Here is a 22,629-nt window from a genome sequence, read left to right as displayed (position 1 = left end):
CCATAGAGATGGGAGGAATATTAAGGATTAATTAAAAGCATAAGTCACCAAAGTTGATTAGAATGCAAACTAGGTCTAATTTCATGCAGGATCCATTAAAGGAAGCCAAGGTTGTAGCAGAAAGACAAAAAGACTGAAGAGCTGCTATATTTAGATGAAAGAAACGCACTACAGGCAAGAATCCCACAGATGGGAGATGAAGGGTCAAAGGCAGTAGGAAGCACAAACCAAAGAGGGGAATACTCTTGCTGGATTTCAGTCACACTGAAGACTTCTCTGAGGTGACTTACCAGAGCAAGCTAAGCAGTACTTGGTCAGAATTGCTGAGTGTCCTTGAGTTCTGCTTTCAGGGAGGCAGAAGTGCCCAAATTGGTTTTTGCATGGACAGTCCATGTAGGCGAGACAGAGGCCGAGTGCCAGCAGTGGCCCAAGCAAAATCAGTTTTGTGTGACAGTGGTCCTATTGCCTGCTTGGGAAAGCTGCTTCCCAAAGTTAGTGTGAATCATCCGCTATTCTGATTCTTTCTCCTGGTGCTCCCTGAGTATAGCCTGTGACTGTAGCTGACTCAGAAGAGAACAAAGTTTTTCTGCTTATACCAGGTGAAGAGATGTATAGACACACTTTTTGTTTAAATTATGAGATTGTGAGCAGCAGGCATAAGTTTTTTTTCCTTCAAAAATCAGCATGACATGATTTGGTTTCTTTTTAATAAAACTTTTGATATCATTCCTGTGTTGTGGGTATTAGCAATTACCATACTGCTTTTCCATTTCTCTAAGGCTTTCTACAGGCTAATAGCAGCTTCACTTATTAATTTCTAGCACCATCCCTGCAGCCAGCTGTGTCATCACAATTGCTTAGCCATTCAACTCACTGTAGTTACTGGTTTGATGGATTATAATCAAGATTTTGATCCCAGAGCAGCTTTGCAATAGCAATCAATGCTGAGCATGACAAATTATATCATCCTGAACCCATATCTGGCTAACTGCCAGCATTTCATCTCACTTGGTCACTGTGTAGCTTTCAAACTTTTTTAATCACAACACTTTGCTAAGGGACTTGTAGCCATTTGTTGGTATCTCTGGAACAAGTATTAGAACTGCATTTTACTTTACCTTAAAGTCCCACATTAGATTTTAATGTAAATCTGAAGTTTTCTCCCTTTGGAGAGCCATTTTGTAGGCTTGTCTTTTCTTCATTGCTTTTTGTTTTTCGGGGCTTTGTTCTTGGAAATGCAGCTGTTCCTTTATATAATTTAGTTTAAATTAACAACAGCTTCCTAGCCTGTTTTATTACAGCTCAGTACTTCTGGGATTTAAGGTTTGATATAGCATGTAGTCAAGTTTGCAATTCTTAATTTACAGCTGTTACAGAAATACAAATACACAGCAACTATTTGTCAAGGCCATATTCATTAGTTCTCATGGAGAATATAAAACTTTGGGAATTTTGATGCCAATATAAGTGCTATCAAATCTCCTAAGTCCTGGTGATCTCACAGGTAGCAAGGGTGAACCCTCTAAATACTGAAGCAAGATCTATATAGTAGAAAATACCAGTGACATTCTACCACTGGTGTGTGTGTACGTTACTCATAATTTTGAAAGCTCTGTTAGATATGCCTCCTGTCCTTCAACTTTCTGGTTTTAACAAAAGAATAAAATATGTGGATTTGATTAGCAAAATTGCCAAGTTTCGTCAGGTAGGTGCAAACTTAGTCTCTATTCAGGAAGTTATTTGCACTTCTGCTTGGTATTTGTAGTCTAATTTAACAAGGTGTAGGAGAGAGGAGAAGGCTATGAAACCCAGCAGCTTCAGCATTTATTTGTTCACACGGGATATTCTCTTTTGTGGCTCTTGAAGATCTTTTCAATAAGTGAAGTTCACAGGAATGATACATATTATTTTTCTGAAGTTAATTCAGACTTTTCCATTGTGAAGCTGTACCATTCATTGTAGGCATGAAGGTAAAGTTTTTGAACTGTGCCTGCAAAACAGTGTCACCTGTAACTGTAAGATTTAGTACTGCTGCAGCTAATAAGTGTTGGATGTGGCATGGGAGCAGTGGGAATGATAGGGATCTGCACATAAATTTTCCGCTATTTTTTTCAGCATTGAATATCCAGTTTGGGGTTCAAGTGGAGTCATTTTTGCAACCATAAACTGATGCTGACTGAAAAGCAGCTTTTTTTAACATAAAAAACCTGTTCTGCTTCAAAGGGTTTATTTAAAGCTGGGAATCAAATGGCATAACTGTTGCAGCCTGCAGCTTCACTCTGTCCCCTTTCTTGATTTCTTTTTGTCTGCCTCTGTTCCTGTGCAGATATCAACTCTCACTTTGCTGTAGACAAAACACAGCTTATGCAGTGTTTGTGACATAAGGGGGGGAACAGCTAAGTACTTTGTTATTTTGTGGTCAGCTCAGCAGGATAAACTTGGATTACATGACAGGTTTTACAAGAGAGAACAGGTTGTTCAGGTAATTGTCTCCCAGAATGTAGATGAGCAAACTACACTGTTGGGTGGAGAAGCCCATCTGGATCTTTCATGGTGTACACACACACACACACACTTTGAACCTCCTGTCCAGAAGAGTAAGACTTGCTGCCTTCTGCCTCCCCTACATCTCTCTGTCTTCTCGACCTTTCCTTCCAGTTGTTTCCCAGTTTATTTGTGTAAGTTCTGTTTAACTAAGCCTTGCTCTCCTGCCTTCTATAGTTCATCCAAATTGTTTCTACTCAGGAATGGTGGGAGAGCTCCTATGAATTGTTCATCCATGGAGCTCTGGTTAATGGGATTGGTGGAGGAATTTTTTTATGTCACAGTGACTCCTTAATTTTTGGACCTTTATGGAGTCAGATAAAGAGCCTGAACCAGCTAGGAAGTGATCATATTCCTTAGATTATTTGTCTGTAGTATTCTTTCCCTTTGTTTTTTTATTCTTTAGACAAGCTCTAAAGTGTCAGCATAAATCAGAAAATGCATTTCTGATGCCCCAGAGCCCCCTCATGTACCAGTTGTCCTATTAATATTGATAATGTATTGGGTATGCAGATGTGAAGTGTAATGATGGCTGGCATGTTACATATTCTTGACTACTCCTTTGGTGCACTCCCCTCACTGTTTTCCACACGTTTCTGATGAACCTATTGTAATTTCATTGTACGTGTTCCTTCTTGGCAATCATAGGTGTCCTGTAGGAAGCAGCAACGTGCTCATCCCTGCACTTGTCTGTGAGCAGCAGCAGAAGATGCAGATAGTTTTTGGGGCACATATTACCCAGAAAATGCTGGATCTCAGTTTTGTTTGAATCTTTTTGTGCACATTGTACTGCAAACAGCATAATCAGCCTCCTAATGTTCAGTTAGGCTTACGAAACGACAGCCTTTTGTTCCACCTTTTCATTAAACTTCATATCAGATTGAGCTTTTAGGACACAATGCAAAATCTGGCCTCAGACATTCGTTTCTGTTAAGATTCTGTATTTGGAAGCGAACTGTCAGTTCTGAGGGAAGAATGGGGCAGAACAAAATGGTCTTTGCCTTGCTGCCATGGTAATGGCAGTGAAGTGCTGATAAGTAACAATATCCATCTATGTGTGAGTTAACTCCTTGTGTATTCTTGGGGAGAAGTACTCTGGCATAGAATAATGTAATATTTCTCAAAAAAATTTGAAGCCAGCATAAGGATTATAATTAATAATGGGTTATATTCTTGTATAATAAATTGGGTCACAAATGGTACATGTTCATTACATTCTAGAAGATTTGGGGACCATGACTACAGAAGTATCGTCTCAATCCTGTGACATGCAGTATGACACTTGTACAAAGGATGACCCCAAAGTTGGTGGGTTTTTACACTGAATCTGTATCTATCCTTTATATATCTCCCTTTTTCAGTTTTGTCTTCTAGGTTTTTTAATGTTACCGCTCTCTTCTCAGTCCATAAACAGTCATTTCTGGTCTTTAAGTGTAGCAGGCTGTATTTGTGCATGAAATCAAGTAACTCCACCTAGATGGATTTGGTTCTTCTTTTTAGCCAGAGTGTTGTTTTAAGCAGATTTAATTAAAAAAAAAATTAGGATAACTTTCAACAGCCACTATAAGGTAAGTTTCCTGGGGGAGGGCTGTGTTCAGTCTTTGCACAGCTTTCCTGTGCAGCCATGGGTGAGGCACTTTCTGAGCTGGGACTCTCTCCTTGTTAAACAGAGGTGCTGCTTTCCTAGTGCAGAGCCCTGGGGACACTTTCCTTTTGCTTTTCAGGTATTTGGATTTTACATTGTGGAGCCTTCCTTCAGTCTTTTCTGAAATAAATAAAATCTATGCTTGGCATTATTCCATATTAAACCTTAAGTTACCTTGGTAATTTCTGAATCACATTGCTTACATATTTTCTGTTATGATCACTGGACTTCTAAAGCACTCTGCTGATTGATCAAACCCCTGGGGACTTGATACCTTTTAGTTTCTTCTGTAATTACTATGTTTTAGTACTTTCCTTTAATTCCCTGTATGCTGTGTATCAACACTAAAGCTATAGTACTTGCATTTATTGTTTTTTCCAACTTGATTATATGTTTTTGATCATCCTTTCTTTCAAATACCGTCAGACATGTCACTATATCAACCATAATCTCAACTCCCAAACTCCTGAGTTAGTAGTTAAATCATAATTTAAATGTGCCACGTTTGTTATTTACATTGCTTCCCAGATAAGTTTCATGTTGATCTTGAAACCACACTTCAAAGCACTCGATACTTTTGCTCCCTTTTTCCTTCCGGCTAGGATTATCTTGTGCAGATGACTTTTTGATGTGAAGGAAACCAGAGTAATGTCCACATGCAAAGCCCATCCTGGAGTGTGGTCCCTACTTTGCATGGCTGCCTGCTATATGCATTTTTTCTTTACACCAATGTAAGTGTAGTTAAACTCCCATACATCTTCAAATAGCAGTGGAATATTTGGTTATCAGATTTGGTGTTTAAGGGAGATTGTCTTGCTTTGTATTAGTAAGTGGCGTGGCATTTTTTGCAAGGAGATTTTTGTTTGAATTTAGCCTGGTATATTAATAGCAGAAAGTAAATTGTCATCTATAAACTCACCTAGCCCCACAGAAAAAAGTTCAAACTGTTGTAAATTATTCTTGATAGCAGAAAGGAGAGTAGGGCAGGGGCTGAAGTAGCATTTTGCACACTGCCTAGAACAGAACTCTGAAGCAGAAACTGGAATTGCTACACTTCTTGTGGAGCTTTTTTTTTTTTTTTTTTTTTTTTGTCCAGTGGTGTGAGAGAAAGGATTGTAAATAGTTTCTACTACAGATCATCTTGCACTGCAAAACTTGGAAGCAGATCCACATCTTTTATATGTCAATTTTTTCATCTGTTTTTAGTTCCCACATGAGATTAATCAGACACTAGGACTGAATCCACTTTAGAGATGCGGGACAACATTTAGAAAGTAAATAAATTAAATAATGTCAAAGTCATGGTGCACAAACTAAAGATTGTCACATACTTGCAGCATTTGTACATCATATCCTTAAAGCTGGACAAGTTTGCACGCTGAACTATGACTCAGTACTGAGTTTTCATATTTTAGAGTTAAAGAGCTTTTTTTTGCTAAATTTTGTTCAGTCAGTGTGTTTGCTTTAACATCAGCACTCTGAGATGGCTGTACATCTTTGAAAGTCAAAAGGGAAGAAGTGACCTCTGTCAAAAGCAGCTTTCACAGACCCTCATTTACTTGTGCCTAGAAAGACAGGGCTGCTGGTTGTAAAATGGAGACTGTAATGTTCAAAAGCTCTCATTTAGCTTATGAACTCTTGATTTCCTCCTCACAGTATCAAGACCAGACAGAGGACAGCAATCTGCTAGTGCTACCAGCTAATGGAAGTTCCCTGTTCTTTTGTTGCTGAAATTTTGGGGTGGCCCAAGCCCTTTGGGAATATAAAGCTGCTAGATCAGACAGCGGCACAGTGCCTCTGGGTTACTGAGGGCAGTTTTCTTTACAGGCAGGTGCTGCAGGAAAGTAACACAAACAACACTGTGACAAAGTCATCCCTGCACTGGGGATTTTCACAGTTTAACTGCAGGCACCTCAGTCTAGAGATCTGGGGCTGAAGGCTCCTGCAGGGTCAGTGGGACACCTACAGCTCCCCCCCAGCCCAGGCCCCGAGGCTGCTGCCTTAGGCACTCCATTGGGATGCCTGAAGCTGAACAGCGAGAGCCGCCTCTGCCCCAGGGTCTGCTTCCACCACAGAGGAGTCTACCCCAGCTGCTAACAGAGGTACCTCTTTGGCTGTCTCTTTGGTGCTGAGTGCATACCAGCACTCTGAATGCATGGTGGGACTCCTCAAAAAGATGAGCATTAACCCAGCTTCAATATCCTGGAACTGCAAGCCGTTTTCAGGAACTCTTCCAACCAACCACTTTTTTTTGTTGTTTGTTCGTTTGGGATATGTTTGAGATTGACTGATGTCTCTGAGAGTCGTCCCTGTATCTTTCCCCTTCTTTTTGGATGCTCCCTCAGGACCAGGAGTGCTGTGGCCTCAAACATAAATAAGTTCCATAAATAAGTATAGAATATTTTTTTCTTCCTATACTTTTCCACCTACTGATGAATTAAGAGCTTGTGCAAAAAGAAACAGAGAGGACCAAAGATACCAAGCCTCATCTTGCTCACACAGAATCTGCCGCTTTGCAGACTGCCCTTCTCCAGAGTCCTGGGAAACACAGTGAGGAAGAGGATGAGGTTGCTCACCCTGTGTGTTGCTCAAGCAAGAATGGGTGCCAAAGTCAGAGTCAGAATCCCAGGACCTGATAGATATGGTGTATTGTTAGCTGTGTTTGTTTTGGGAGCTTTTGGTAATTTTTCTTCTAGGTTTTTGTCTCTCTATTTAATTATCCTTTTCATTACTGATTTTCTGACTTAATCTGAATGTGCATAAATCTCCACCACAAATTTATCTTCTCTATAGAAAGCGCTTTCAGGGTGGTTGTGCCGCTTCCCAGGAAAGGGACACCGTTGGAAAATGAAGCTTTCAGATTCAACAATAAGCCCACTATTATGCTGATTTTTGCCAAGCTTTCCCTCACTTTTTTTCCCATTTACTAGAAGAGTGAGCTCAAGGCTTCTTTTTGTTTGTTTTTAAACTTCAGTCATTTTTAAGTGTTTACCACCCTGCTCAAGTCCACTCACTCTGAAACATCAGAAACCACAAGATACAGCTGTGTTGCTTCTGGAATCAGAAAATGCTCAGGTTCTTTTTTTCAGCTGCATGTTTCTGTGAAGGTTTTAACTAGCCTCTTTGCCAATCTTAAAAAAATAAAATGTAAAAATGAAAATATTTTTTAGAATATTGCACTCTGACTATCACAGTCCTTTGGGGACTTTGTATTTTTAACCAAATGTGAGATCTCAGAAAAGCAATTGAAATTAACTTTTATATAAATAGTCTCATTGCAAAACAGATTTTTTAAAATATAGTATGTAGTCTCCGTGCTCATAAGCATTTAATCAAATTCAGGTCTTGTCTAAGCAAACATAATGGCCATTGACTTATGTGTGGGTTGTGAATTATTCTTTCTGAATTTGACCTCTTTGGGAGCTAAAAAAGATGCCGTCCTTCATTTCTTTGCTTGGGATTGCACAGGCGAGTGGAGAGGCTTTTCTATTCCTAAATTTTTTCTGAATGTTGAATACAGCTTTCTGCTGATAACATGTAGGAAGCCAAGCTCTCTAGGGTTTTGGTCCACTGTGGCTGTCAGAATTTTTTATAGTTATCATAAATTTTCTTTTTCTTCTTTCCATGTTTACACTCTATATAATGCTCTTTGGGATTCCACCCAGGTCCCTTGGAAGGATCCTCTGTCTTTTCTTTGCTTGGCTGCTTTCTCATAAGCCAAGCATGTAAACACCTATCTCCTGAAGATATATTCCTGTTAATCACTTCTGGTGCCTGTCTTTGAACTTCTTTATGCTAACATTCCGGTTTTTAACTGCTGTTAACAAAAGCCAGGATAAAATGTTATTATCACTCCTTCTTCTGGCTTAAAAGACCCTTGTAATACTTATGCCCTAGATTAGCAACTGCTGCACAACTTTTAATTTGCTGTTTTCTGTATCTTCACCCTCAGATCTGTTGCCAGACCACTGTGACTGTACTACTTTATTTCCAAATTTTTGTGTTGAATCAATTTTCCCTTCTTGTGATCCAGAAACAGTTTTGAGCCAGGGGAATTTCAATTGATTTAATTTGTTGCCAATTAACAAACTCCTAATCACTGATTCTGGTATTGAAACCAACAAACTAATACATATTTAGAGAAACACACCTCAGCTCCCTTCCAGATACCTCTCCTCCCTGCTCCATGGTCTCCTGTTGCTGCTGCACATGGCACACAGTCCCTGTGGGGAGGCAACAGACCTCACCAAATAGCAGGAGATGAGGCTTTATCGTTAGTGCACTGGGCAGGACTCAGAAAACCTGCACTTTATTTCTACAGCTGAGAAGTTCTCTGCACCATTTCTTTCTTTGCTACTCTCTCTTATCTGTAGTCAGGAAAAACAGCAGTAACCTGCTTCAGGCAGTACCTTAAAACTGATTGCCAAGAAGCGGTCCAAGAGGATGTGGTGTTACTGATGCAACGGAAGCGTTGGAGTCTGTCAGTCTTGTGGGAGCAGTAGGTGTGTGAAGGAGATGAGAAAAAATATATCCGTGTGTAATTGTCCTATTACCTTTGCTTTCACTTGGCTCCTGTTCCATCTCCATCCCCAAGACTAATCAAGTACTAATCAATATTGAATCCATATCATATGTGAGGGGTGTTTTTCCCCTTCAAAAACAGTGACTTTACAAAGGCTGTGTTGTGACATCCCTCTGCATTACTGCAGCTCATTATCTGATGCTAGAGTATGACATGTCACTTTTCAAGGTCCTTTTCATGACAGGTCACCAGCTGTTGGAGCTTCAATAACAACTGGATGTCAGTTAAAAAAAATCTTTAAAGAACGAGGGGTGTGATGGGTATTTTTAACCCAGGTCATTTCAGTGGTCTGGACTGCGGGTAGGTTTCAAAAACTGAATAGAATAATAGATTACAGTGCCAGAATGGAGTCAGGGAGGCTGCAAGTGAGCAAGAAATCATTCAGACACCTTTCCTGCCAAAGTTACTACATTGTACAGTTACACCTGGAGTATCTGTTAATCTTTGTCATATACACTGGGGGCTGGAAATTCCTTTCTTTCTTTGCAGATGGCAAACTGAGGCCAAGAGAAATCAAATGAGTTTTCTGGGATCACATCAGAAATACAACCATGGTTGTGCAGAAAATAAAGTGACCTAAAGATTTAATGCAAAATCCAAAGTTGGTGCTTTGAGCAGGTCATCTCACTTCTAATATAGCCCAAATGTTCTAGCTGGGATGCTTAATTGTTGTTGCTTATCATTTTACCTTTATCAATTGCTAACCTCTACACAGAAAGTGAAGCACTGCAACGTGTGTTAACCATAAGGTTCATACTGCTATTTGGCATAAACAGAAGATGAGAACTAAACACTGGGCAGCTGGTGTCCTCTTTTGCAAATGTAAGCTCAGCATACAGTCAAATATGCTGCAAACCAATGCAGATTTGCACATCTGCTGCAAAAAATTAAAAAGCTGGTGGAGTAATGCTAAAATTCTTTCAATGCTGCTGTAGAATCTGTGTCACCTTGTCTGTAGATTGCCTTCTAGATATTGGCCCATTATTCCCTAGAAAAAAAAGGTTGGCAGATGTTGCATCAGTCTCTGTATGAAGAGGTCCTGTTGTCTGAAGATTTGTTTGAGGCAGCCATTCATGACCCCCACAGCAAAACATACATTATCCCTTTTATGTTCCCATTTCAGCCTCTACTTTCAGTTGCTGTGGATGGCAATTTCCTTGTGCCAGCTTTTGCATGCACCTGAAAGCTTCCCAAAGCTGTTATTCCTCCTCTGTTTGTTTACAGCTGCCTAGTACTTAGTGTTTTGGGTTTTTTTCACTTGTGTTTCAAACCCAGAAAACTCCCCCACAAAACTGTCCATATAGACTATTTCTCACAAGAACAGTAGGAAAAAAAAACCCTCAGGAATTCATTTAAGTGTACACAGAGTATAAAAACTTTATTGGAAAATGCATTAAAAAGTAGACCACAACTTTTGTTTAACTTCTCTAAATAGATTTACAGTTCATCTTAAATAATTAACTTTAAGTCACTACTTTTTCAAAAGCCAGAAGATCTGGAATAAAGTTTCAGTTCAGGTTTTTCTTCCTGCCACGCTGTCACACAAAAACCCTAAGCTATTTCTGGCTGTTCTTATTTTTAGATTGTTCTTCATATACCATTTACCGTCATTGAAATTAATGAGAAAATAAAAGGAGTGACCTTTGGCTAGGCACATACAGTTTATGCATGAGCTAAACAGCAGGATCCTTTTTCATTCTTCTTTTTCCCACATTCTCTTTCTCCCTGCTCTCCCTCATCCAAATATAATTTGTAAAGCCTTTAGAGCCTTTCATCCTGTGTGTTGCCACTGTGTTCCTTTAGATGAATCTCAGTTCCCTGATTCACATCTATTCTCTTTTGCTGAAAGGTCAGTGGCACCCTTGTTTTATGAATATAATCTACCATTCTTCAGAACTTCAGAATCGTTTCCAAAATTCCCAGGCAAAATTCATACAACTCAGGGTGCAGACAAATGTTGGCATTACTGTAAAGAGCACTCTCCCTACACAAATACAAGCCTGGACTTCCAAGTTATGTTGTTTAAAATAAACAAGCATTTACTGAAGATCTGAATACTTCTGAAGATATTACTCCAATTGCAGACATTCTCAACCTGTGGCCCCACAATAACACTGACTATGTAATTCACGCCCAGCTTTCTGCAGCAGGTGGACAAGTGCATTTGACAGATACTCAGCAAAGCCGCCATGCCTGAACAGAGCAGAACGCGGCCAGCGAGGTTTCCTGGGGCACTGCTGGCACAGCGAGCCTTGTGCTGTCCCACTGTGGAGGTTCCCTGCCAGGAGGAAACGCTGCCACCTCTGCCTGGTTTGCAGGGTGGGTTGGATACGTTCTCCTTATAAATTGCACCTTGAATGATTTTCAGTGCAGCAGTTTCAGAATCCTTGGTTGAAAACAGTAAGGCTCGAGTGTTGCCTCCGAACCGTGAGGGTGAAAGTTCATTTCCTGGCTGAGGAGAGGGAGTCAAATAGAGGTGTGGTATGACCAAGGAAGTCCCATTTATGCTAGCTGGAAAAGAGGTATGCAAACATTTTGAGAGGGAACACCATGATTTTCTAGTACTTGTGGCAATTATTGCTAAAAAAATTAGAACTGATATGTGTTTGGGTTAAGGGAAATGCTTATGACAGTGTGAGACTGCCAATGCTGATAGTAAATCTGGTTTGTAGTTGTTTATGGAAGTGTTGAAATTTAAGTGGATAGTTACTCTTTGCTTCTTTATCTTTGTGTTAACAATCCTGACTGTATTTTATTTGCACCTTTTAGGTGGCACTTTAAAACACTGATTACTGAAAAACTTGTGGTAAATTTCTATATTCTCATTGTTTGCCATTAGTATTCATAGAGATTTACAGCATCGCAGAATGGGTAAGGTTGGAAGAGATCACCGTGGGTCATCTGGGCCAAACTCCCTGCTCAAGCAGGGTTATCCCAGAGCACAAGGCACAAGGATGTGTTTAGACAGTTCTTGAGTTATCTCCCGAGAGAGAAATTCTACAGCCTCTGGACAGCCAGTTCCCATGCATGGTCGCTGTACGGTAAAGAAGTTCTTTCTCACGTTCAGGTGGAATTCCTGTGTGCATCATTTCTTCTCGGCGCCTCTCGTGCTCAACATCACCTGATCCCTCCTCATAGCACACACCTCCCTCCCCCTTTAAATATTTATACACAGTATGAAGTCCCCTCTGGGTCATCTCTTCTCGAGGCTGAAGTTCATCTGCTGGCCGTGACTGATGTGGCCTGTTTACTTTCACTTACGGAGAAGTTCGTGAATAGTTCCTTGCACGAGGCCCAGCGCTGTCCTTGCGCGTCGTGGGTGTTTTGTTTGTGCGTGGCAAGCGGGGTACACGTAAATCACGTGCCCGCGGCCGAAGCCAACGCCTGGGTCCGGGGGACCGCTCTCCGCCCCTCACAACTCCGCCGGCCCCACACGCAGCGGGCCCGGGACGCGTGCAGCGCCACGGGGGCGACGCCTTCGGCGGCCTCACCGCGGGCCCGGCCCCGAGCCCGGGCCGGGGGCGGCGCTGGCGCGCGGGGCGGGGCGGGAGGCGTGTCCGCCGGAGGGCGGCGGTGCAACGGCCGCTGCCGGCCCCAGCCCCTCCTCGGCCTCCGCCGCGGCCGCACCAGGTAAGGCGCCGCCGTCGCCTCCCCTCAGCAGCACCTGCGCGGGGCGGCGGGGGGCCGCCGGGAGTTTCGCGCCGAGGGGCGCCGGGGAAGGAGGGGTGCGGCTGCCGCGGTGCCTCACCCGTTGCTCTATCGCCTCGGATCCCGGCGCCGAGCCCCGACTGCGGGTGGGCCCCTCCTGGCGGCACGGGGACCGCAGCCCGGCCGGCCTCGTTCCCTGGACCCCGCCTGGCGTGCGCCGGGACCCGCTCCGCCAGCGCTCGGGAGCCGCTCGCCACCGCTCCCCCTCGGCCGCCGCTCCGCCTGCCATCGGCGCCTCCGGAGCCGAAGCGGGGCTGGGCTGGGCTGCTCAGGGCTATTCGGTAACAGCCTCGGCCATAAATGATTAACTGCGCGCCCGGGGAGCCGGGTGTCGCCGAGCGTGGCCGCCCGTGCCCGGCGCGCTGAGCCAGCGGTTCGGTCCCGAAGCGCCGCCGGGGGCTCCGGCAGCGCTGCGAACGCTGCTGCCAGCGCTGCCACCCCGCAAGGTAGGCGCGGAGCTCGCTGTGCCTCAGCTGCTGTTTCGGCGTAAATCCACCCATCTGCCGTTCTTTTTTATCTCTGCCAAGGTAAAAGACCGCCAAGATGACAGGGGATTTTTGTAACTGATTTTGTGTTTAGTTTAGGATTTGTTGGGTTTTTTTTGAGTCTTTGTTGTCTTTTTTACTATGCATAAAAAAATTTGTAGGTACGGAATTCGTTGATAAGCAGTGGCAGCTGGCAGTACTCTTACTCTCTATCAGAATGCAATGCCTCCTTTGTTGCGCTGTAAATTAATAGTGTAAGCTCCTTCCCCACCCTCAGCCTCATCACTTGGAGATGTGAATCGCTTGTACTACCAGATTTGTTCTCTTTGGAGAACTGAGAGGCACCACAGAAAATCCATCTGTTTCATTCCAGGTCACATTCCACCGGATTGATTTGGTTGATTTCAGCTTGAAAATGTGCTTCAAGGCAACTAATGATCTTCTGTGGGGATCCCTTTTTTTTTAAATTAATCTTTAAATTTGAATTACCAGTGTATGCAAGAGGCATTTTTCTTCTGTTTCTTTTGAGCTCTTGATGCAGTTATAAAGTATTTTCCAAAACATGGTGATTCAAGAAGGTAAACTAAAAACTTCCTACACAGAAAGTGGAAAAGGCTGCTGCATGTAGAATGTCAGGTTAACTAAGAATGTATTTGCACTGTCCATGAAAGAAATCTTGGGTGGCAACCTGTTGAATGCCACTAACTAGAGTCTTAAAGCTGCTGTGAGCAGGACAATGTGCCCTTGCCACGATTGTTTCTGTGAATGCAGTCAAACCGTGCAAATGCAGAATGATTTCCAGGTCAGAACAGGTTGATGAATTTAGTGAGGCGCCATCACAAACTGCTGGAGCCGAACACCGGTGCTAGGCTGTGAGTGTTCTCCCACTAATTGTGCTAGGGAAGTGGAAGGAGTTTGGCCCGTTGAGAACAGCAGGGTCTGTTAAATGTAATGAGACACTAATCAAGATAAGGCTTGTACTGTGTCAGGTGCTGTATAACTGTAAGGAGGTAAGGTCACAACTCTGGGAAATTTACTGCATAAAGAAGTGCTATGATTAAGATGAATTTAACTAAATACCCTTCAAAATGTCCTCAGGGTTATCCTTAAGCGAAGGGTCTGTTTCCACAGACCCTTATGCCCAGGCAGATGCCTGAGAAGAAATGTGCTTGAGAATTATTGTTATGTCTGACATAGAGTAAAAGCCTAAAACTGAACACAAGCATCTTTCTGTGTTGAGAGTGGTTTGGTTCTGAATGTAGATCTGTTATTCTTATCTAGTCCTTCTTGCTCAAAGAAACGGAAACGAGGCTATGTCGGGACATCTTCCTGCTGTTTCCCAAATTTTAAGGAAATGCTTGTCTGGAGCTGAAATTGATTCATGCCTGTTTTAAGGAGAAAGTACAAAGTTTCCAGTGGCCTACAATGTGCTTTGTATTTTCTTCAAGTTTTTCCTCTAGCAATCATGGAAGTACCAAACCTGTTCCTGCCAGCAGTTGTAGGAAGCCTGTATTTTGCATTAATTCTCACAAATTGTTACGTTAGTGTACTTTTTTGTCCACACACATGGCCTCTGTTGTCATTTTAAGGGACTGTGTTTCCTGGTGTGTTTTCAGAGGCCACATCTTAGACGTCTTTAGACACTGTTAGCAGTGTTAGTCATGCAGAATAGAAAAAACCCCACCTCAGTCATGTTCTCAAAACAATCTGCTGTGGTGCTTTACAAATCTAAAGGAAAGGTCAAATTCCATTTTTCACTGTGCACTGGAGGATAAAAGTAAAGCTGTGTAATGACTTGGAGCAGAACACCAAAGGGCAGTGAGACTTTGCACGAAGATCTAGGGAAGAAAAATAATAGTTAATTGTAGTTGATTTGTAGCTAATATCAAGGATGTCCTTGTTGCTCTTGAGAAATATGGGTCCTGTGTGGTGCTACTCTCTACTCTGTGTTTTCTGAACTGTTCTAATGCTTCAGTTTTTCTGTTCCTCCTGCCTTCCTTCCTCAGATATGTCGCCAGCTTTCTCACAGTTTTCTTTTTCTAGTATAAAAAGAAACAGTAGTGAAGCCCCTTTATTTTAGCCTGGACACCTTCTCCTGTTAAAAGTTGTTTGAAAGCAGTGCTCAATATCATTAGTAAATCAAAGAACTTGGATCCTGAACTTCACTGAGATTAACAGGGGGCTTTGCACTTCACACCTCTCTGCCCTGTGGGTTTCTGAGCACCTTGAGCTTCAAGATTTGTGACATTGTTGAGCCTCTACTTTGCATTGGCAAGAGTCTCTTTACTGTCCTCAGAATGGTAAGCTCTTGTTTTGGAGAGCATGAGATGAGGGGGTTTGTAGTTACCTTGGGGGTGTACTTGTCATGGCAGGACTTTTACTTCCCATGTATATATGGGAGTGGCTTCATAGCTGCTTCCTGCAGCAAAAATTTTAGCCGTTGTGCAGGCTTGTAATATGCCAAGGATCCTTCCTGATGCAATTTGATAAGGTGGTCAGAAGAGTTAAATGTAACTGGCACCTTGACCAGTGGTGTGTGCAAAGTACATTGTTTGGTTTCGGTGCCACTGTGGGAGCAAAGGGAATATAAATTTTGGGATATGGCAAGGAGCTGGGGAGTGAAAACTGACACTTTTTCACTGTTTAGTTTCATGGTACGTGGGTGGAACATACAGGGAAGAGGGCAAATCTGTCAGCTGTAACTCTTGTTTTTGAATGGAAATGCGGTAATTCCCTAGTTCTGGGTATGGGTTAGAAGAAATCTATTTATTTTAGGTTATTAGCTTCCACTGTCAGTCCTGCTGAAAGTTTGTGCATTTGAAGCTTGTTTAGAAACTGTAATGAAATCATATGTGCAAGTCCCATTTTGAATGTGTGTGTACCTTTGCATGTAAAATCTGGAAACTCAAGTGTCATTGGGGTAGATGGAGAAGTAAAACATTTTTTTCCTTCTGGGAAGTTGTCATCAGATGTAATTAACTTTTTTTTGCGGGGGGGGACTTCAGAAACAGACTTCAAAATTAGAGTCTAATGCTGGTTTCTCAGTATAAAATAAGTCTTTTTTTCTTGAATTGGCCGTCTTATAGTTTATGGGCAATGCCAAATTTGCTCAATTACTAAAGTGATTATTAAGCAACAGTGACAATGGTTTCACTTATTATCCCAGTACAATTACACTTTTACTAGATGTACCAGAAAAAGCTCCTGATGATTTTCTGTTTATACAATACTGCTGCAGACCCTAATTAGGATTTGGGAATAAAATCAAAACTTTGCAAGTGTTTTAAGCTTCTCTTGTAAAACAACAATAATATAGAATGCCAGCCCATCTTTTTATAATACAAAAGAGACTAAAAACATGTTCTGCATGTACATAGTAGGAAAGGATTGTGGCATAATATTTTCAAAGCTTGTTCTTTTCTTGGTTTGCTTTTAACTGAAGCTCTGCAGTTTCTTCAAAAGCCATGAGTTACAAATGAATCTGCAATACTTTGTGACTCCTTGTTCTTTCCTTCAGACAAAAGGCCCTTTCAAACCATTGTGGAACAGTCACTGATTTTCATGTGGTCATTCAAGAAAAGGATAGCGATTGGCCTTCATAATAGGCCTTTCAGTACTCTCTCAAGTGGTTTGCTGGCTGAAAAAATGCCTATGACAGTGTACTGTGTCCAGTATTTAAATTAATGATGAATCTAATCTCCTAAGTGTTAGAAAGGTAAGAGTTCAAATGGCAAAGAAGCCTCACCTGTTTGTGAATACCAATGTGCTGCTAGTCAGTGTTTGGGGCAGATTTTGGCCTGTGTAAACTGCTGCAGTTTTATTTGATTTTTCTTTGACGAAGGTCTGTTTTATTTTTTTTTTTTAAGTGGTAACTTAAGCCTGGTGTTACCATGAACTGTGTTTCTGAGAGGGTTGATGCTGTTTTATGTCCTGGGTGGAGTTGAGCAATGCTATCTGTTTGTGCTATGCCTAGCCAAGCGAACTGTGAGTATGATTTCTTGAAGGTTGTGGGTCTGTTTTGAGTTGGCATTCAAGAAGCTACTGCCACTGTTGTGTTGACAGCTCAGTCTCACGGAGTTATCTTTCTATGCTGGTAAAGTCAACCTGCCTGGCAGCATTTCAAAATAAACACCTTATGTTTGGGGTAGGTAGACTGGTGTTTGTTGGCCCAAACTTGTGTAAAATACGTGCAAGAATTTATAGTGCTTGACTGAGCCTTACCTGGAGCGCCACCATAAGATGCAGTGTTGGTGAGACATTTCCAAATGAGGATAGCTCTTCAGGATCCTGGCTAATTTTGTTAGAAATGTTTGCAGTACTTGCCTTGAAGGTTCAACCCTGGAGTGTCTGCCTGAATGGTAACTGTGACACCTGGCTTTCATCACTGCAGAAGGATGGTTCATAGTGGCAGATCAAGACTTGAGACTTCCTTATCAGTTAGGTGCAACTGCCACCAAAGAGTATTTGGGCTCTGGGTGTCTTGAAGCTCAAGCACATACTCAAGTGATTGTTTCAGACTAAATTACTTAGTAATACATAAAACCAGCAGTGTCCTACACACATCCAGTTTGTGGCTTCCTCTTCTGCACTACACTTAAGTTATTCCCTTTTAGTATCTAAATTACAGTGCTGTGTATGGTTCTCTGTGTAAAATTAAATGAAATAAAACCATTGCACAGCAGTTTGGGTGTGGTGGCACTTCTCAGCTGGAATGTGTTCAGAAGCTGTGGTTTATGGTAGCAGTGGAAAACCTACAAGTCCCAAAATGTCATCACTATGGGACTTCTCCTTTCTGTGTTGCTGAGGGAATAACTGTCTTATGCAGTGATACTAGCCTGTGTAGAATTTGATTTAGTGATCTTTAGGACACGATCTGAATGAAAGGGTGCCTTTTCTGTGTTTCTGTTTTCCATTAATAACTTAGTTTTGGCTAGAAATTGTTTTGAATTGGCTGGTTTGTTCAGGTGATGTCATGACATTGTGCTTTGGTGTTAAAATTGGAGCTTGTGGTCCTTGCACTGGGTATGTTGGAGTGAGGGGTGGTGTGGAGATAGACTGCACAGCTCTAAGGTGCAGACAAGCTTCATCATCTGTTCCCACAGCTGCTGAGGTCTCCCATGTGCTGCACACATTTTGTTACTAGAATGAAAGAAGGAAACCTACTTCTTGTTAAAATTCTTGGGGGTTTCTTCCTCTACAACAACCAAATTATGTTGTATACAGACACAGTGGAAGACAGAAGGGACTGGATAATTCATCTGGCCAGCAGAAAGGCAGCCAAGTCTGAAATGTAAGGAAAGAGCAGGAGAAAGGAATTAAAAGATCAGATGTGTGCTGTCAGGTGCACAGAACTCTAGTGCAGGTGGGGCAAGAGGTGCCCTGAAGAGATCTGAAGTGTGAGGCAAAGAAAGAGCAGCTGCTATGTAAGAAATGTGCCTGTAGGCTTGGAAGAGAGCAGAAAGTGATGGTTGGAGGAAGCCCTGGTGGGGAGGAAGATTGGGGTTTTTGAAACAAGATGATCCAAATTATGTACTATTGGGTATGCATCACAGCATGGCTGGTAGCCTCACAAATTTTTCCTGTTGTGAAAGACACAAGCCCTTCATGTCTGAAACAGGTGCAGTATACATCCTCTGTAGCTGAGTTTCTGGGGAAGAGATATTTCAAACTAAGGTCCTGTCAGACCTCTACATGTATTGGCAGTTTTGCAGCACTTTGATGCGAGTAGGAGTTTGGTTCTATGTCCTTAGCCAAGAATATGACATGAGAGCCAGCCGTGGAGCGGGCCGCAGCAGTTCCACTGAGCGCTCAGACCTGAAACTTGTGACTGTTCTGTGAGAGGGTTCAGAGTCCACAGGGTGTTTCAGGATGAAAGGTGCTCTATAATGGGAAGTGTTGTACTTTATTTCGCAGTAAAGTGAGTAAGCCTACAAAACTAAGGAAGTTCTGAACAATGCAAGCTGTTTGGATGTGGATACCATCCCTGGAAGTGTTCAAGGCCAGTTTGAGTGAGGCTCTGGGCAACCTGATGTAGTGATTGACGTTCCTGTGGCTTGGGGCTGGAACTATGTGATCTTTCAGGTCCTTTCCATCCTAGACCATTCTGTGATTCCATGATTTGGCAGTCTGGGAAGTCACTCTGCTGGCAAGGGATGGTCATGTATGTAAATTCATCCATTGCACTGTCATGAGTACAGTGAGGATTGCAATGAGGAGATGACTGAAAGGGGGCCTTGTCAATGTGTTTAAATATCTAAAGGGAGAGTCCCAGGAGGATGGAACAGGCTCTTCTTAGTGGTGCTGAGCGATAGGACAGGAGGAAATGGGCAGAAACTGATGCATGGGAAGTTCAGACCTGAGCATGAGGAAGAACTTTACTGTGCAGTGACTGTGCACTGGAACAGATTGCCCACAGAGGGTGCGGAGTCTTTTTCACTGGAGATATTCAAGAACCATCTAGATCTAGTTCTGTGCAGTGCACTCTAGGATGCTAGGATGGCCCTGCTTGAAAAGGGAGGTTGGAGCAGATGACCCACTGTGGTCCCTTCTGATCCAAGCCATTCTGTGATCTCTTGACAAAGAATAATGGGTTTCTGTTTTCTTTGCTTCTGGGATAAGGTTGGCATACTGGCACTTCAACACCTGATTCCCCTCTCTGAAGTTAACCTAAGTATACAACCGTGATTATTTTGTGACACCATTATCTTACAGATGAGGAAATGTTAGAAATTTTGAATTGTTGTCCCAGTGTTGGATTTCCAGAGATGTTGAATGCAGGAAGCTGTTTTTGAAGTTCTGTACAGTCAGGTCCTCTAAACATCAGCCTGTAAATGAGTGATGGTGCCTTCCAAAGCTTTTTAGTGAGAATTGCTAAAAAAGCAAAACATGATTTCTTAAGCTGTAACAAGGGATTTGTTAAGAGGGATCATCTTGTAGTTGCAAGATCTATAAAACTGCAAAAGAGTTAGTGATTAGCATTGTTGCCTCATATCAAAAAATGCAGCAATGTAAACTCATTAGTTAAACTTGAATAGCACACTTTCAAGCTACTGTTCACTATTTTAAGTGAATAATATGTTCTTCCATCTAAAGAGCTGCTTAGCCTCATATTAGAGATTTCTGTGAATTAAAAAGAAAAACCTCAGGATTGCTGTTACTGATGACAAAAACCAGACATTTTATACCATGGTATGGTACTTATTCTGGTCTGAACTTAACCTACCAGGCTGTGCATCCTCACTGAGCTGGCTGTGTAGTCAGAGCTCAGCTCTGCAGAAGTGGTTCAGTAGAGAGAAATGGTCAAACATGTGATAGCAAGGGCTGTTTTTCTGCAGTGCCAAAAGACCTGGGCAAGGACAGCTCGTTTTGAAATGTCGGTCTGTAAGGTCGGAGTGTTGGTGAGGGTGCTTGCCCACATGAATGGGACCGAGGCTCCTGCAGAGCTGCATTCCTTCTCCAGGCCTCTGGCCAGCATGGGGAACTGCTGGAGCTGCCGCCAGCTGGCAGCTGGGCTGCTTTGCAAGGGCTGTTGCTGAGTGTGCTGGTTTTGTTGGATTTTGTCTTTAAACAAATTTGGTACTAGACTCCATAAAAGGCTTTGCCTTGTGCTCGTTTGGGATTTTTTTGTGGAAGGGATCTCAGGAACTCTTATGTGCTACGTTTTTGGATGTTTTCAGTTTCCAGTACTCATCACAGAGCTTTGGGAAGGGATCTGCTATTAATTGAAATGGAAAATACAGCAGATGGACTCCTTAAGAGACAGGCAATAAATCATTAACTGTCTGTGTTAATACAAAGCTAGAAAGGTATCTGTTCGTGGATTACAGTTTAACATCCCCTACCTCCAAAAAACAACCACAGAAAGTTCCACCTTAATATAAGGAAGAACTTCTCAGCTGCAGGAGTGGCTGTACACTGGAACAAGTATCCCAGAGTGGTATTGAATATACCTGGAGATATTCAGGAGCTGTGTGGATGCAACCCTGTAAAATGGCCTCTGGGATGACCCTGCCTGAGCAAGGTCCAGATAACTTACTGCTGTCCCATCCAACCTTACCCAATCTGTGACTCTGTGGAAAGATATAATCATCTCACTCTTATTTTGAAATTTGATAATTCTGCTTTTAATCCTCAGCTTTTACAGTGTGCTGTATTCCTCAACGTACACCTGGAGTTGCTCGTTTGGCTTCTCAAGTTCACTGACTTTGGTAATTCACTGGAAGAAATGTACTTAAGGTGGCTGAGAAAATTTTTGAATTATTAAATATTTTTAATATTTAATATATTGGTGATCAAGGTGAAATCTGCAGCTATGGATGTTGGGAGATTTGCTTACATGTGAAAGCTTCAGTTGTTCATACTGAGGACCAGAGTTATGGGTGATGTTGAGCAGAGCCATCACCTTGCAGGTCCATCTGTAAAAGCCAGGAGATCTTGGAAACAAGAAAGATAGGTTGTAATTACTCTGTGCCACTCCCCTCTTCTACTGAAGTGGCAAATATCTTAGGAAATAAAATGGAAAAATAAATAACATCAACGTACTATAACTTTGCAAAGCTAAAACATACAGAAGGCTGATAATTCGCAAAGCAGAGGTTGGACTAGAGATGGTAGCTTGGCCACGTGTTGTGCATGTAATGCTTTTCATGCAACTTTCTGTCATTAAATGGGATTTTTTTTTTTTAGTGGACCATAAAGAATTCACACCATGCCTGTAGGCAAGTGGTTATTACTGGAATAAACTTTACTCTTGGTATCTCAAAGGTACTTGGACCAGAGGTGCCAAGTCATAGATCACTTGCTGAGTCTCGGTGTCAGCAGTAAATGCATGTTTGTTCCTAGGAAAGTACATGCAGACATGAATTCAGAGTAAATGATCATACAGAAGATGCTATGCCAGTAAACTGAGGCAAACTCCAGTTTGCTTTAACAAAGGGTTTATCTGAGTTCCCTGAAGACGTTCCAGATTTGCAGCAGCACTTACTTGCTTTTATCCAAACTTACTAGCAGAATAGAAAAACACACTGTATTTTTGCTTTATTCTACCCATGTTCCTTCACAAAATACTGAAACAAGCATTTCACCTGAAGCCTAGGCTGAAATAATTTAAATCATCAGCAAAATAGTCTAAGTTCCAGCGTGAGAAACTTGCTTAAAAACTTCGGGTGTTACTTTGTTATTTGTGTGTCATTCCCATGAAAAGGCTACTTTGACGACCAGATTACTGCTTCATGGAAACCTTCTGTCTCAGGGCTGTGAGAGCTCGGTGTTTTCCCTTGTGATGTGAAATACCACATGGGAATGAGATCTCATTTACACTCATGGCTGAGTCAGACCAAGATCCCCTGCGTAATTTTGCTTCTTCTTCCTATTAAATCTTCAAAAGTGGCTAGAGTTATATTTACATTTGTAAATTGATTTCATCCTGCATTTTTGTTCATTATGATCCCACTCTTAGAATCTGAATGCACAAGAGTATTTCTAGGTGGGGAAGGATTGGAGTTTTATATAAGAAGGAATATGTTTAACATCTGTACTGTACAAATATTCTTTGTGGTTGTGTTCAGCTCTTGAAGGACTGTCAGGAAAGAGAGAAGTGTGAAACTGCTTAGGTGATGGCTGTCAATGGAGTGAAGTGGAATTGGACTTGAGGATCCATTGCTGCT

At 42.1% G+C, this 22,629-nt stretch overlaps 1 protein-coding gene and 1 long non-coding RNA gene across 5 annotated transcripts in view; both read left to right on the top strand.

The window, feature by feature from the left end:
• Window positions 1-479: 479 nt before the first annotated feature.
• LOC137477314 (uncharacterized) lies at window positions 480-7,456 on the top strand. The gene is made up of 3 exons (XR_011000926.1): window positions 480-599; window positions 4,088-4,112; window positions 6,709-7,456. It is a non-coding gene; the product is annotated as an uncharacterized lncRNA (long non-coding RNA).
• A 4,849-nt stretch (window positions 7,457-12,305) lies between these two features.
• The window catches only part of SPATS2L (spermatogenesis associated serine rich 2 like), a 79,166-nt gene continuing 68,842 nt past the window's right edge, over window positions 12,306-22,629 (top strand). The window contains exon 1 of one of the 4 annotated variants that reach the window (XM_068196236.1): window positions 12,306-12,401. The gene's annotated coding sequence lies outside the window, so the exon portion shown is untranslated. Of the gene's footprint in view, window positions 12,402-12,987; window positions 13,007-22,629 lie in introns of those variants that run through there. The other 3 variants (XM_068196240.1, XM_068196235.1, XM_068196237.1) reach the window with 3 other exon arrangements.

Source organism: Anomalospiza imberbis, chromosome 7 (assembly GCF_031753505.1).
Source record: "Anomalospiza imberbis isolate Cuckoo-Finch-1a 21T00152 chromosome 7, ASM3175350v1, whole genome shotgun sequence".
NCBI lineage: Eukaryota > Metazoa > Chordata > Aves > Passeriformes > Viduidae > Anomalospiza > Anomalospiza imberbis.
The sequence above is the reverse complement of the archived record's forward strand: the minus strand, read 5'-3'. Positions and strand labels throughout refer to the sequence as shown.